This window comes from Panthera onca, chromosome D2 (genome assembly GCF_046562875.1).
Source record: "Panthera onca isolate mPanOnc1 chromosome D2, mPanOnc1 haplotype 2, whole genome shotgun sequence".
Taxonomy (NCBI): Eukaryota; Metazoa; Chordata; class Mammalia; order Carnivora; family Felidae; genus Panthera; species Panthera onca.
In genome coordinates this window covers 19,561,006-19,576,298 of record NC_138349.1, presented here as the reverse complement: position 1 = coordinate 19,576,298, position 15,293 = coordinate 19,561,006, and the positions used below count along the sequence as shown (strand labels likewise).

The 15,293-nt window shown below is 36.8% G+C and overlaps 1 protein-coding gene across 4 annotated transcripts in view; it reads left to right on the top strand.

The window, feature by feature from the left end:
- The window catches only part of SHOC2 (SHOC2 leucine rich repeat scaffold protein), a 108,006-nt gene that overhangs the window by 62,514 nt on the left and 30,199 nt on the right, over window positions 1-15,293 (top strand). The window lies entirely within an intron of this gene.

Genomic DNA, 15,293 nt, shown 5'->3' with positions numbered 1-15,293 from the left:
CATATTATTTCATGTAGGCTAACAGCAGTAGCTTCCTGATAGACTGTGCTTCCTAATTCTGCTTGCTCCAGTACATCTTTCAAATCTATGAGAAAATAGACTTTTATTTATTTACTTATTTAGAAAATGTTAGTGGGGGAGGGGCAGAGGGGGGGTGGAGAGAGAGAATCTTAAGCAGACACCACACCCAGTGCAGAGCTGGATATGGGGCTCAGTCTCATGAGTGTGAGATCGTGACCTGAGCTGAAATCAAGAGTTAGTTGCTTAAATGACTGAGCCACCCAGGCACCCTGAGAAAATAGACTTTAGAACAACATCCTGCATATCATGCTTATTCAGAAACTTTAAATTGTACTTTATTACCTGAGCAAAAAGGTCTATATTCTTTAGTTTTATATTTAAGACTCCAGATCTCTTTTGTTCTGTTCCTGTTTTCCTTATTTCTCCTCACCTGTCCTGTGTTTCTGTTCACATATGCACATGGTTCCTCCTTGCTGTCCGTTACACTCTCATTTCTAACTTTATTTCCTTGCTTTACTTTGGTTTACAACAGTTATCACTTCCGATTACTTTATTTCCTTATTTTCTGATTTTTTTTTTTTTAATATAATTTATTGTCCAGTTGGCTAACATATAGTGTGTAAAGTGTGCTCTTGGTTTTTGGGGTAGATTCCCGTGCTTCATCACTTAGGTACAACACCCAGTGCTCATCCCAACAAGTGCCCTCCTCCCCTCTCCCCCACTCCCCCATCAACCCTCAGTTTGTTCTCTGTATTTAAACATCTCTTATGGTTTACCTCCTTCCCTCTCTGTATCTATTTTTTCCCCTTCCCTCCCCACCATGGTCTTCTGTTAAGTTTCTCAAGATCTGCATATGAGTGAAAACATGGTTATCTGACCTCTTACTGACTTATTTCACTCAGCATAATACCTTCCAGTTCCATCCATGTTGCTGCAGATGGCATGATTTCATTCTTTCTCATTGCCAGGTAGTATTCCATTGTATGTATAAACCACATCTTCTTTGTTCATGCATCAGTTGATGGATGTTTATGCTCTTTCTATAATTTGGCTATTGTTGGAAGCACTGCTATATACATTGGGGTAAATGTGTCCCTATGAATCAGCACTCCTGTATCCCGTGGATAAATTCCTAGTAGTGCTATTTGCTGGGTCGTAGTGTAGTTCTATTTTTAATTTTTTGAGGAACCTCCACACTTTTCCAGAGTGGTTGCATCAGTTTGCCTTCTCACCAACAGTGCAAGAGGGTTCCCATTTCTCCACATCCTCACCAACATCTGTTGTTTCCTGAGTTGTTCATTTTAGCCACTCTGGCTGGTGTGAGGTGGTATCTCAGTGTGGTTTTAATATGTATTTCCCTGATTTTGAATGATGTGGAGCATCTTTTCATGTGTCTGTTGGCCATCTGGATGTCTTCTTTGGAAAAGTGTTTATTCATGTCTTCTGCCCATTTCTTTACTGGATTATTTGTTTTTCAGATGTTGAGTTTGGTAAGTTCTTTATAGATTTTGGATACTAACCCTTTATCTGATACGTCTGTCGGTTGCCTTTTAGTGCCTTTGCAGTGCAGAAGGTTTTTATCTTGATAAGGTCCTGATAGTTCATTTTTGCTTCTAATTCCCTTGCCTTTGGAGGTGTGTCGAGCAAGAAGTTGGCTGCGGCTGAAGTCAAAGAGGTTGTTGCCTGCTTTCTCCTCTAGGGTTTTGATGGTTTTCTGTCTCACATTTAGGTCTTTCATCCATTTTGAGTTTATTTTTGTGTATGGTGTAAGAAAGTGGTCTAGTTTCATTCTTCTGCATATTGCTGTCCAGTTCTCCCAGCACCATTTGCTAAAGAGACTGTCATTTTTCCATTGGATGCTGTTTCCTGCTTTGTCAAAGATTAGTTGGCCATACATTTGTGGATCCAGTTCTGGGTTCTCTATTTTATTCCGTTTGTCTGTGTGTCTGTTTTTGTGCCAATACCATACTGTCTTGATGATTACAGGTTTGTAGTAGAGGCTAAAGACTGGAATTGTGATGCCTTCCTGCTTTGGTTTTCTTCTTCAGTATTACTTGGGCTATTCAGGGTCTTTTGTGGTTCTCTACAAATTTTAGGATTGTTCTAGCTTTGAGAAGAATGCTGATGCAATTTTGATTGGGATTGCATTGAATGTGTAGATTGCTTTTACATCTTTGGTTAGGTTTATTCCTAGGTATTTTATGGTTCTTGGTGCAATTGTAAATGGGATCAGTTTCTTCATTTCTCTTTCTGTTGCTTCATTATTGGTGTATAAAGATGCAACCGATTTCTGTACATTGATTTTATACCCTGTGACTGCTGAATTCACGTATCAGTTCTAGCAGTCTTTTGGTGGAGTCTTTCAGGTTTTCCATGTAGGGTGTCATGTCGTCTGCGAAAAGTGAAAGTTTGACTTTTTCTTTGCCAATTTTGATGCCTTTTATTTCATCTTGTTGTCTGACTGCTGATGGTAGGACTTCCAACACTATGTTAAACAACAGTGGTGATAGTGGACATCCCTGTTGTGTTCCTGATCTCAGAGGGCAAGCTCTCAGGTTTTCCCCATTGAGGATGGTATTAGCTGTGGGCTTTTCATAGATGGCTTTTATGATGTTTAAGTATGTTCCATCTATCCTGACTTTCTTGAGGGTTTTTATTTAAGAAAGGATGCTATATTTTGTCAAATGCATTTTCTGCACCTATTGACAGGATCATATGATTCTTATCCTCTCTTTTATTAATGTGATGTATCACATTGATTGATTTGCAAATATTGAACCAGCCCAGCAGCTCAGGGAATGAATCCCACTTGGTCATGGTGAATAATTCTTTTTATATACTGTTGAATTCGATTTGCTAGTATTTTGTTGAGAGCTTTTTTTTTTTTTTAATATTTTTTTAATGTTTGTTTATTTTTGAGACAGAGAGAGAGCATGAATGGGGGCTTGTCAGAGAGAGGAGACACAGCATCTGAAGCAGGCTCCAGGCTCTGAGCTGTCAGCACAGAGCCCGACGCGGGGCTCAAACTCACAGACCGTGAAATCATGACCTGAGCCAAAGTCGGAAGCTCAACCGACTGAGCCACCCAGGCGCCCCTCTTGTTGAGAGTTTATGCATCCATGTTCATCAGGGGTATTGGCCTATAATCCTCCTTTTTTGTAGGGTCTCTGTCTGGTTTGGGAATCCAGGTAATGTTGGATTCATAGAATGAGTCTGGAAGTTTTCCTTCCATTTCTGTTTTTTGGAGCAGCTTGAGAAGAATAGGTATTAACTCTCCTTTAAATGTCTGGTAGAATTCCCCAGGGAAGCCATCTGGCTCAGGGCTCTTATTTGTTGGACGAGTTTTGATAACTGATTCAATTTCTTCACTAGTTATGGGTCTGTTCAACTTTTTAATTTCTTCCCCTTTGAATTTTGGTAGTATGTGGGTATCTAGGAATTTGTCCATTTCTTCCAGGTTGTCCGGTTTGTTGGCATATAATTTTTCATAATATTCCCTGATAATTGCTTGTATTTCTGAGGGATTGGTTGTAATAATTCCATTTTCATTCATGGTTTTATCTATTTGGGTCCTCTCGTTTTTGAGAAGTCTGGCTAGGGGTTTATTAATTTTTTTTATTTTTCCAAAAACCAACTCTTAGTTTCATTGATATACTGTTTTGGATTCTATATTGTTTATTTCTGCTCTGATCTTTATTATTTCTCTTCTTTTGCTAGCTTTGGGGTTTCTTTGTTATTCTGCTTCTAGTTCTTTAGGTGTGCTGTTAGATTTTGTATTTGGGAATTTTCTTATTTCTTCAGATAGGCCTGGATTGCAGTGTATTTTCCTCTTAGGACTGCCTTTGCTGCATCCCAAAGGGTTTGGATTGTTGTGTTTCCATTTTCATTTGTTTCCATATATTTTTTAATTTTTTCTTTAATTGCCTGGTTGACCCATTCATTGTTTAGTAGGATGTTCTTTAACCTCCATGCATTTGGAGGTTTTCCAAACTTTTTCCTGTGGTTGATTTCAAGTTTCATAGAATTATGATCTGAAAGTGTGCATGGTATGATTTCAATTCTTTTATATTTATTGAGGGCTCTTTTGTGACCCAGTATATGATCTGTCTTAGAGATTGTTCCATTTGTACTTGAGAAGAATGTGTATTCTGCCTGAGGATGAAAAGTTCTAAATATATCTGTCAAGTCCATCTGGTCCAGTGTATCATTCAGGGACATTGTTTATTGATTTTCTGTCTAGATCATTTGTCCTTTGCTGTAAGTGGGGTATTAAAGTCCCCCACAATTACCACATTCTTACCAATAAGATTGCTTATGTTTGTGATTTATTTTATATATTTGGGTGCTCTTGAATTCGGTGTGTAAACATTTATAATTGTTAGCTCTTGATGGATAGACCCCGTAATTATGATATAATGTCCTTCTTCATCTCTTGTTACAGCCTTTAGTTTAAAATCTAGTTTGTCTGATATAAGTATGGCTACTCCAGCTTTCTTTTGACTTGTGGTAGCATGATAGATGGTTCTCCATCCCCTCACTTTCAATCTGAAGGGGTCCTCAGGTTTAAAATGGGTCTCTTGTAGACAGCAAATAGATGGGTCTTGTTTGTTTGTTTGTTTTTAATCCATTCTGATACCCTGTCTCTTTTGATTGAAGCATTTAGTCCATTTACATTCAGTGTTATTATTGAAAGATGGATTTAGAGTCATTGTGATATCTGTAGGTTTCATGTTTCTAGTGATGTATCTGGTCCTTTGTGGTCCTTGTAACATTCCACTCACAGAGTCCCCCTTAGGATCTATTGTAGGGCTGGTTTAGTGGTGATGAATTCCTTCAGTTTTTGTTTGGGAAAACCTTGGTCTCTCCTTCTATTCTGAATGACAGGCTTGCTGGATAAAGGATTCTTGGTTGTATATTTTTCCTGTTGATCACATTGAAAATTTCCTGCCACTCCTTTCTGGTCTGCCAAGTTTCAGTAGATAGGTCTGTTACTACCCTTAGGTGTCTACCCTTGTAGGTTAAGGGCCATTTATCCTTAGCTGCTTTCAGAATTCTCTCTTTATCTTTGTATTTTGCCAGTTTCATATATGTCCTGCAGAAGATCGATTCCAGTTACGTCTGAAGGGAGTTCTCTGTGCCTCCTGGATTTCAGTGTCTGTTTCCTTCCCCATATTGGGGAAGTTCTCAGCTATGATGTGTTCAAGCACACCTTCGACCCTCTGTCTGTCTCTCCTTTTTCTGGAACTCCTATGATATGGATATTGCTCAGTTTTCATTGAACCACTTAGTTCTCTAATTCTTCCCTTGTGGTCCAGAATTTTTTTATCTCTTTTTCTCAGCTTCATCTTTTCCATAATTTTATCTTCTGGTTCACTTAATCTCCCCTCTGCCTCTTAAATTCTCGCTGTCACTGCCTCTAGTTTATTTTGCACCTCATTTATAGCATTTTTAAATTCATCATGACTTTTTTAGTTCCTTGATCTCTGCAGCAATAGATTCTCTGCTGTCTTCTATGCTTTTTTGAAGTTTAGTGATTAATCTTATGACTATTATTCTAAATTCTTGTTCAGTTATATTGTTTATATCTGTTTTGATCCATTCTTTAGCTGTCATTTCTTCCTTGAATTTCTCCTGAGAATTCTTCCGTTTTGTCATTTTGGCTAGTTTTTTTGTCTCTTACGTGTATTAAAAGCTTGTTATATGCCCTGCACCTGCGAGCACTACTATATTAAAGAGGAGTCATACACTGTCCAGAGCCTGGCCCTTTAGGAGGTGTGTTTTGGAGAGTGTTACTTGCCCTCTGTTGTTGTGACTTGGGTTACTTTATCTCCCTACTCATAGTGATGTTTTGGATCCTCCACCAGGTGTGCTTTGATTTGTTTATTGAAGTAGCTCTTCGTCCTGTCAGGTTTTCCCAGTGGGTCCCTGGAAGCATCTCTGTCACTTTGCCGCCTGGGCTCTTGGAATTCAAAGTCCTTTGGCCTCAACACTGGTTTCTTTGTTTGAGAGATGAGGGAACTTTGGATCCCCCTACTTCTCTGCCATGTTGGTGCCTCCTTATTTTCTGATTTCTCTCCCTTCGTGCATAGTAGAATATAAGCTCCTTGAGAATAGACTTTGTTCACTGCTTAATTTCCAGTAGGTACACTATAAATTTTTCTTGAATGAATAAGTAAATGAGATGGTCATCCTAAAAGTAAAGAACTTTGACAATGAAAGGCCTTGAAGATCTACAAGAATGGTTTTTTAATGGTGAGATTTCACAAGCAGTGCCCTCACTGGCCTATATCAAATCACACATTGTCTCCTACTACTTTTAAGTTTCATGAGAACAAGTATTTAATGTCTTATAGTCTCTTTGTATATTTAGTGCTTAGTATTGTGCCTGGTAAAAAGAGTACACATGCGCCTGGTAAAGAGTTTTTTTCTGACTGATTGAATTAATGCTCTTAGAGCAATAATTTATCTTCTGTTATGTTTTATGGACATAGTTTATTCAAATGTTTGTATGATAATGTTCTTTTGTTACTGGTTAAACCCAACACATTTAGTTTTATCACCTAATCATATAATTTGTTAAGCTTCTACTATGAACAAAGCCATGTATAAAATATTTTTAACAATAATTATTAAAGGTCAAAAATCTTTCTAAAATAAGAAACTTAGAAAAATTCCCAATAATCCTCAAGAAGTTGGTATTTAACTGCATTTTAATAACTTGGCAATCTCCAGAAGAGGGGAAAAAACTTTCCTCCTCCTAAAAATCACCTTTCTGTTGTTTGATGAACATTAGTTTTACATTCCAACTATCTGACTTCTGGTTTTCAGGTACCATGTGTCCTGCTGCTTTTTGCATGTGGAACCACTACCTTTCTGTATTACAAAATGAAAGTGGATTGAATATATTAGAGTAACCTGGGGGACAATATTGCTTACAGAAATAGCGGGAAGAATCTCCCAACAAGAGTCTAGACAGTGTCGTCACCTTTGAGAAAGAATAAGTCCAGCATGCTCCATTGTCTGGATGTAGGATAATATATAATATCATGCTTAAAGAGTCTTAGATATAGTGTGCAACCTTTGCCTCCTCTAAAGATAAGATGAAAGGAAAATAATTTTTTCAGAATGGAATTAATTTAGACTTAAATTTTTAACTAAAAATTTTGAAGATTATTCATCTAAATACAAATTGAAGAAATGTTTTTTTCTGTTTCTCTGCCAGGTTTGGATTAAAGCATGTCCAAAGCAGGAGCTTGGGCCAGAGTTGGGGTTGTTTTGTTTTGTTTACTTTTTATTGATATATCATAAATGGACAACTGAAGATTGTTTGCCAACAAACAATTACGCTGTGTAATATCAGCGTCCAAGTTAAAAAATAGAGCATCAAGACCACTCAGGAGACTCCTTTCAGTCCCTATTCATTCCCATCAAGTAAACTTAGTATCCTGACTTCTACAGTCAAACATTAATTTTCCTTGTTTTTATATAAATGGAACCATAATCTCTGTATGTTTTTGTGTTTGAGTTCTTGGCATTATTCATCATAATTGATGTATGTATTAGAGGTAGTTTATTCTCGTTATTGCATATTATCCCGTAGTGTGAATATGCCACAATTTATCCATTCTGTTATTTGGTATTGTAATTTGGGGCTAATACAGATAGTGCTACTGTGTTATTGTGATAAAAGTCTACTGGTAAATATATGGATTCATTTTTATTGAATATATCCCTAGCAAAAGAATTGTTGAGCCTTTTTTTTTTTTTTTTTTTTGCCTCCCTAGTTTCCTCATATTATTTCTTTTTTGGGGCGTTATCTGTAGTTTCTGACCATCTTTTAAAATCTAGCTTTCCCCAATCCACCCAGCCAGAATCTTGTTTCTTGATTTACCCATCACTTTGTATTTATGTATTTACCTCCTATTTGATGCCTACAACATTCTACTTATTATTATATTTGTAGGTCTTAATTTTCCAGAATAAATTTTGTTCTTTTGGGGCAAACATTATCACATCATTACTGCTTTTCCATAGGGCTACTTTATGTCCTGTAAAGCTATACTTTCAAAAGACAACCACAATCGCTACGTACCTATTAGAATGATTAAAATCCAAAACACTGACTCCACCAAATACAGATGCAAAGTCTTTTTTCGTACTGGTGAGAATGCACAATGGTATAGACCCTTAGCAGACAGTGGCATATTCTTTCAAAGCTATACATAGGCTTACCATCACAGTCTATCAGACATGCTCCTAGTTATTTACCCAAATGAGTTGAAAACTTCTGTCCATACAAAAAGTTGCACCCAAAATATTTTTAGTGGTTTTATTCATAATTGTTAAAAATAGGAAGCAACCAAGATATCCTTCAATAAATGAAGGATAAACTGTGATATAGCCATACAATGGAGTATTGTTCGGTGATAAATGAACTATCAAGCCACAGAAAGACATAAAGGGACCTTAAATGCATATTGCTAAATGAAAGAAGCCAGTCTAAAAAATTTTACATCATTTATGATTCCAACTATACGTAACACTCTAGAAAAGGAAAAAGGAAAAGATCAGTGGTTGCCAGGGCCTCTGGGGGAGAGGGAAAGTGGGGTGAATAACTAGGTGAAGCAGGTGATTTTTAGGGCAGTTAAACTATTCTATACGATATTTGTAATGATGGATACATGATATTTTGTATTTATCAAGGCCCATAGAACTGGACAACCCAAAGAGTGAATGCTAATGTAAAATAAGAACTTTCAATTAGAAATAATATATCAGTGTTGATCTATCAGCTGCAACATGTGTACCACCTAATAATGGAAGATGTTAATAGGGGAAATTGTGGGGAAGAGCTATATGGGAACTCTCTGTACTTGCTGTGCAATTTTTCTGTAAACTGCTATAAAAACAACAACAACAAAAAACACTCTTATTACCATTACCACTATCTCCTTAGTCAAAGCTGAAATCCTTACCTTAGCCTATAAGACCTTAAATGAATCTGACTGAGATCTACTTCATCTCCTACCACCTGATTTCCTTAATCATGATTCCAGCCACATTGGCCTTCTGTTGTGTTTTGAACTACTCTCTTGCCTCAGAGTCTTTGTGCTTGCTCTTCACTCAGCCTGGAAAATTATTCCACCAGATAGTCTCATTGTTTCTTCCCTCTCCCATTATTTTAGGTCTGTTTTCAAATGCTACTTCATCGAGGGGCGCCTGGGTGACTCAGTCGATTGAGCGTCTGACTTTGGCTCAGGTCATGATCTCACGGTTCATGAGTTCTAGCCCCACATCAGGCTCTGTGCTGACAGAGCCTGGAGCCTGCTTCCAATTCTGTCTCCCTCTCTCTATGCTCCTCCCCTGCTCACACCCTGTCTCTCTCTCAAGAATAAAGAAAGGAAAAATATTTTTTAAAAAGTGCTACTTCATCGGGGTTTCTTTTCCTTTTATTTATTGTCAGCATCTACAATCTCCTTCCCCCATCATACTCTTCTGCTTTTATCTGGCTTTATTTTCTTTTATAGCTCTTAATACTTCCTCACCTTGATCATATGTTAGTTTATTTTTTCCTAATTAAAATATAAGTTCTATGAAGGCAAGCATTTTATCTTTTTTTCTCTTACCGTATCCTAGCACATGGTAGATGTTTAATAAACATTTGTAGAATGGATGACTGAATGAAGTCCGTGTTCTCTCTGTAGGCATATGTGTGGGAAATCAAATTTAAAATCAAAAGATTGCTTAGTAAGTGTGGAATATGAGTCCTAAGATGCATAATATTAATGGCTGACGTTAGCAGTACAATAGGGTGATCCGTTTGTTTTCACTGAAGGATGCATCTGCTCCACAGACAGGAAGCTTCTATTTGGGATCAGAAAGTGCTCTTCCATGAATAGTGGAGGAGAGACTGCTAGTGTTTCCCTCTTGAATCTCCCCCCTTTTTTTCTTCTTGGAATTAAAAAATACATAAAAACAAAAATTGCAAAATACAAATGTATGAAGTAGAAAATAAAAACCACTCTTAAACCCCATCAGAAGCAAGTCACTGTTAACACCTTGGTTATTGTCCTTGAAAACCATCTAGAATGGACTTACATTTTGTTTTGTTTTTTATTATATTTCATATGTGGTGAAACATGTTTACTGTGTAGCTGGACAGAGTGTAGAAATAGCAAATAGTGCTGTAGCAAATTATTTCATGAAGTGCTTAGATATTTAATATGTAAATATCTTGCAAATTGTAACCTAGGCTCTTACCCTGGCACAGTGTTGCCAACTACAGAATTTATCATATATTCATAATTTTCAGAGGTTTCTAACTGTCTGAATATGAACAAGAGAAGCTTGGGAAGTTATGAGTATTACTCTAAAGAAGAGCAATCTTAAACTGTCCCACCACCACCACCACTAAGAAGGTTTTGTTAATTGCATTAAATAGGACATTTTGGATTAGTTTTGAAAATATTTCAGATTTTCATGGAAACTATATATAAATGATAAACTTCCCTGAATTTTCCTAGATCTTTTTCTTTGGACTGAAGAAAATTTTAAGTTCTTCATGGGTCTTAAAATTTATACATGGATTTTGGGGAAAGTCTAAAATAATTTTCACATTTAATCCACAATACTATATATAACTATACTTAACTATATAATATATATAATATGCATTAATATAATGTATATAATAGAGTGTACAATCCAATATTTCAGGGACTAACAGACCAGATTTTTAAATCGTTATTTTTTTGTGTGTTGTTAAAATTAAATCACATTTCCTGAGTTTTAATCATCTTCAAAATATTTAGAGATTACTAGATTGTGAGAAAGAAGTATTAGTGTTACTAGGTGACACTCTTTCCTAATATGTCAGTATTACCATGATTTGCTGACTTTGCAGAGTTTTGTAGTGCTGGAGGATAACTTTCTGGAGAGAATATGTGTTCAAAATAGTCCAGTTGCCATGTGGTGATTTACACAAATCAAAAGGGTTTAACTTAATTTGAGTCCAGGTGATTATATTCTGCTTTTTAAAAACACTTTTTAGTTTTAATATTAGATAGTCGTATGCAAATTTCTGTCCTAAAATGTTAGTAACTAATCTATGTTCAGAGGTTATCAAACTGGCATTCTGAATACTGAAAAAGGTCCACAAATGTGTTTAGTAAGACAGTGTTTTGTTCTGTTTTAACCTAAGAATTAGTTAACATTTAAGCATTAAAAGATTTTACATGAAAATCTACGTTTCCAGCTTCTTTTGAAAAGTGTGAAAATTGGATAGTATTGAATTTTATTCCATCGTATCCGTGATTCTCAACTGAGGGCAATTTTGTTAATGTTACAACAGAGGACATTTGTTAATGTCTAGAGACAATTTTGATTGTTACAGCTTGGTTGGTGGGTGCTATTTGCATTTAATGGGTAAAGGCTAGGGGTGCTGCTTATACATAAGACAGCCTCCTATAGCAATGAATTATCCAGTCCAAAATGTCATAGTACTTAAGTTGAGGAGTCCCGCAGTATATTGGTAACTGAGTTGAATCACCCCTGTTCCATATGGGTTAAAGTTAAAGAAAGTCTTCCATCTTGCTTTATTTACTTGCCTCAACTCACTTTTGGAGTATCTTCCTTTAGGGTAGTAGAAGTTATTTTAATGGAAACTAAATAAGTATCATTTATTAGAAAATATGATGGCAAATATAAAAAAAAATGTTTTTGTTACTTCTGGCTTGAAGAGCATTAGAGCCCAAATTTTACCTTCCCCAGTTATCTTCATTCATTCTTTAAGTTAACGTGATGCTATAATACACACACACACACACACACACACACACACACACACACACACACACACACACAAAATACTAGATATAGAGGAGATAAGCAGGTATGTACACTTTAAGGATTATGTTTTGGAGAGTTGCTCCATTTGCCATTATGTAATGCTTTCTATATCCCTGATAATTTTCCTTACTTTGAAGTCAACTTTGTCTGAATTTATTGTAGCTACTCCAGCTTTCGTTTGATTAACATTAACTTTGTATTTCTCTATCCCATTACTTTTAATCTACCGGTGTCTGTATTTAAAGTGGCTTTTTGAAGACAACATGCAGTTGGGGTTTTTTTAATGTTTTTTTTAATGTTTTTGTTTTTGAGAGAGAGAGAGAGAGAGAGAGAGAGAGAACGAGTGGGGGAGGGGCAGAGAGAAAGGGAAACCCAGAATCTGAAGCAGGCTCCAGGCTCTGAGCTGTCAGCACAGAGCCCGACGCAGGGCTTGAACTCGTGGACCCTGAGATCATGTCCTGAGCTGAAGTTGGACGAACACTTAACTGAGCTACCCAGGTGCCCCTGGGTTTTTTGTTTTTTTTTTAATGTTTGTTTATTTTGAAAAAGAGAGTGCATGCGCACATGAGCAGTAGAGGAGCTGAGAGAATCCCAAGCAGGCTCCACACTGTCACCCCAGAGCCTGAAGAGGGACTCCATCTCAGAAACCCAAACTGTGAGATCGTGACAGGAGTCGAAATCAAGAGTCAGATGCTTAACCGACTGAGCCCCTCTGACAGTCTCTTTTATTTGGTATATTTATTACATATAAAATGTTTACTGGTTCTATTGGATTAATATAAACTATATTGGTAACTGTTTTCTATTAGCTGAACTTGTTCTTTCATCATCTTTTGCATTATTTGGTCTTAACTGAGGATTTTATATTACTCCATTTTCTCTCTTCTTAGTGTATTGTTTATACTTCTTTTAATTTTTAGATGTAAGAGTGAGTGTTTTGTCCTAGAGTCTGCAGTATGAATTTACAGCTAATATTAGTCAACTTTCAAATAACACTATACCACTTCATGGGTAGTGTGGTTACCTTAAAACAGAATATAGCCAATTCCTCCCTTCTGTCCCTTATAACACTGCTGTCATTCGTTTCATTTATCCTTAATCTGCAATCATCTAATATATTGTTGCTATTATTACTTTGAACAAGCCTGTTATCTGTTAGGTCATGCTCTTCTTTCATATAGATCCAAATTACCATCCTATATAATTTTCTTCTTTTTGAAGAACTTCTTTTAGTATTTCTTGCAAGACAGGTCTACTGGCGACAAACTTCGTCAATTTTTGTTTGACAAAGTCTTTATTTCTCTTTTACTTTTTTTTTTTTTTTAACGTTTATTTATTTTTGAGACAGAGAGAGACAGAGCATGAACAGGGGAGGGTCAGAGAGAGGGAGACACAGAATCCGAAACAGGCTCCAGGCTCTGAGCTGTCAGCACAGAGCCTGATACGGGGCTTGAACTCACTGACCGCGAGATCATGACCCGAGCCGAAGTCGGCTGCTTAACCGACTGAGCCACCCAGGCGCCCCAATTTCTCTTTTACTTTTGAAGGATACTTTCACTGGATACAGACTTTTAGGTTGATGGTTTTTTTCTTTCAAGACTAAGTATTTCATTTCTTTCTTTCTTTCTTTCTTTCTTTCTTTCTTTTTTTTTTTTTTTTTGCTTAAGTGGTATTCTGAAGAGAAGTCTAGTACAGTTCTTACCCTTGTTCCTCTAAAAGTAAGGTGCTTTTATCCTGTAGCTTCTTCCAAAATTTTCTTTGTGTCTTGGATTTTCTACAATTTGATTATACAGTGCTTGGGTAAGAACAGGAGGGGATTTTTCTTCTGTCTTCATCCTGAGAAACCTGAGTGGTAAGGCACAAGGGTCCAGTTTCTCCATCTCCTTGCCAACATTTGTTACTTTCTGTTTTTTGATTATAGCCATTCTTTTTATTTATTTATTTATTTATTTATTTATTTATTTATTATGTTTTTAATGTTTATTTTTTTTTTATTTATATATATATTTTTTTATTTTTTTTATTTTTTAATTTTTTTTAACGTTTTTTATTTATTTTTGGGACAGAGAGAGACAGAGCATGAACGGGGGAGGGGCAGAGAGAGAGGGAGACACAGAATCGGAAACAGGCTCCAGGCTCCGAGCCATCAGCCCAGAGCCTGACGCGGGGCTCGAACTCACAGACCGCGAGATCGTGAGATCGTGACCTGGCTGAAGTCGGTCGCTTAACCAACTGCGCCACCCAGGCGCCCCTTTAATGTTTATTTTTGAGAGAGAGAGACAGAGTGTGAGCAGGGTAGGGGCAGAGAGAGAGGGAGACACAGAATCTGAAGCAAGCTCCAGGTTCCAAGCTGTCAGCACAGCCCGACGCGAGGCTGAACTCACAAGCCATGAGATCGTGACCTGAGCCGAAGTTGGACACTTAACCGACTGAGCCACCCAGGTGCCCCTCAATTATAGCCATTCTAATGGATGTGAGGTGGTATCTCACTGTACCTTTGATTTGATTTTTTTTTTTAGTGAGTAGTGATATTGAGCATATTCGTATATTTAGTGGCCATTTGTAGATTTTTTTGGACAAATGTCTATTAAAGTTCTTTGACCATTTATGAATCGGGGTTTTTGTTGTTGTTGAGTTGTAAGAGTTCTTTATATGTTCTAGATATTAATCCTTTAGCAGATAACATGATTTGCAGATATTTTCTCCCATTTTGTGGGTTGCCTTTTCACTCTCGATAGTATCCTTTAATGGAACATATGTTTTTAATTTTGATGAAATTCAGTTTATCCATTTTCTCTTTTGTTGCCTGTATTTATAACAATGTGGCTTAATAATCCCAGACCCAATTTTCAGAGTTCTATGCACTTTATTTGCTCATCTTACTTTTTCAGTATTTCCAGCTTCTGCTTTTAGAACAAAAGGGAAATCATGAGGGAACCAATGTAGCTGTTCAAAAACTTTATGTTCAAATGTGCAACATTCTTTGTTGCAGAATAACACTAAGAATAATTTAAATTGCCAGTATAGCCCTTTCAACCAGAATGAGGAAAAATATACCTTATTTTCTAACCTTTTGCAGTACTGTTAAATCTAGAGTCAGTTTATAAATCTCATTTTGTTCATTTTTTTGTTTTTTAATATTTGTTTATTTTCGGGAGAGAGACAGAGTGTGAACAGGGGAGGAGCAGAGAGAGAGGGAGACATAGAATCTGAAGCAGCCTCCGGGCTCTGAGCTGTCAGTACAGAGCCTGACACGGGGCTCGAATTCACAAACTGCAAGAGGTCACGACCTGAGCCGAAGTCCAACGTTTAACTGACTGAGCCACTCAGGTGCCCCTCACTTTGTACATTTCTGTGACATCAGAATGTATGCCTATTTGAAAGCATATATGTTTTGAGATAGAAGGTGACCTGACCGTCAAATT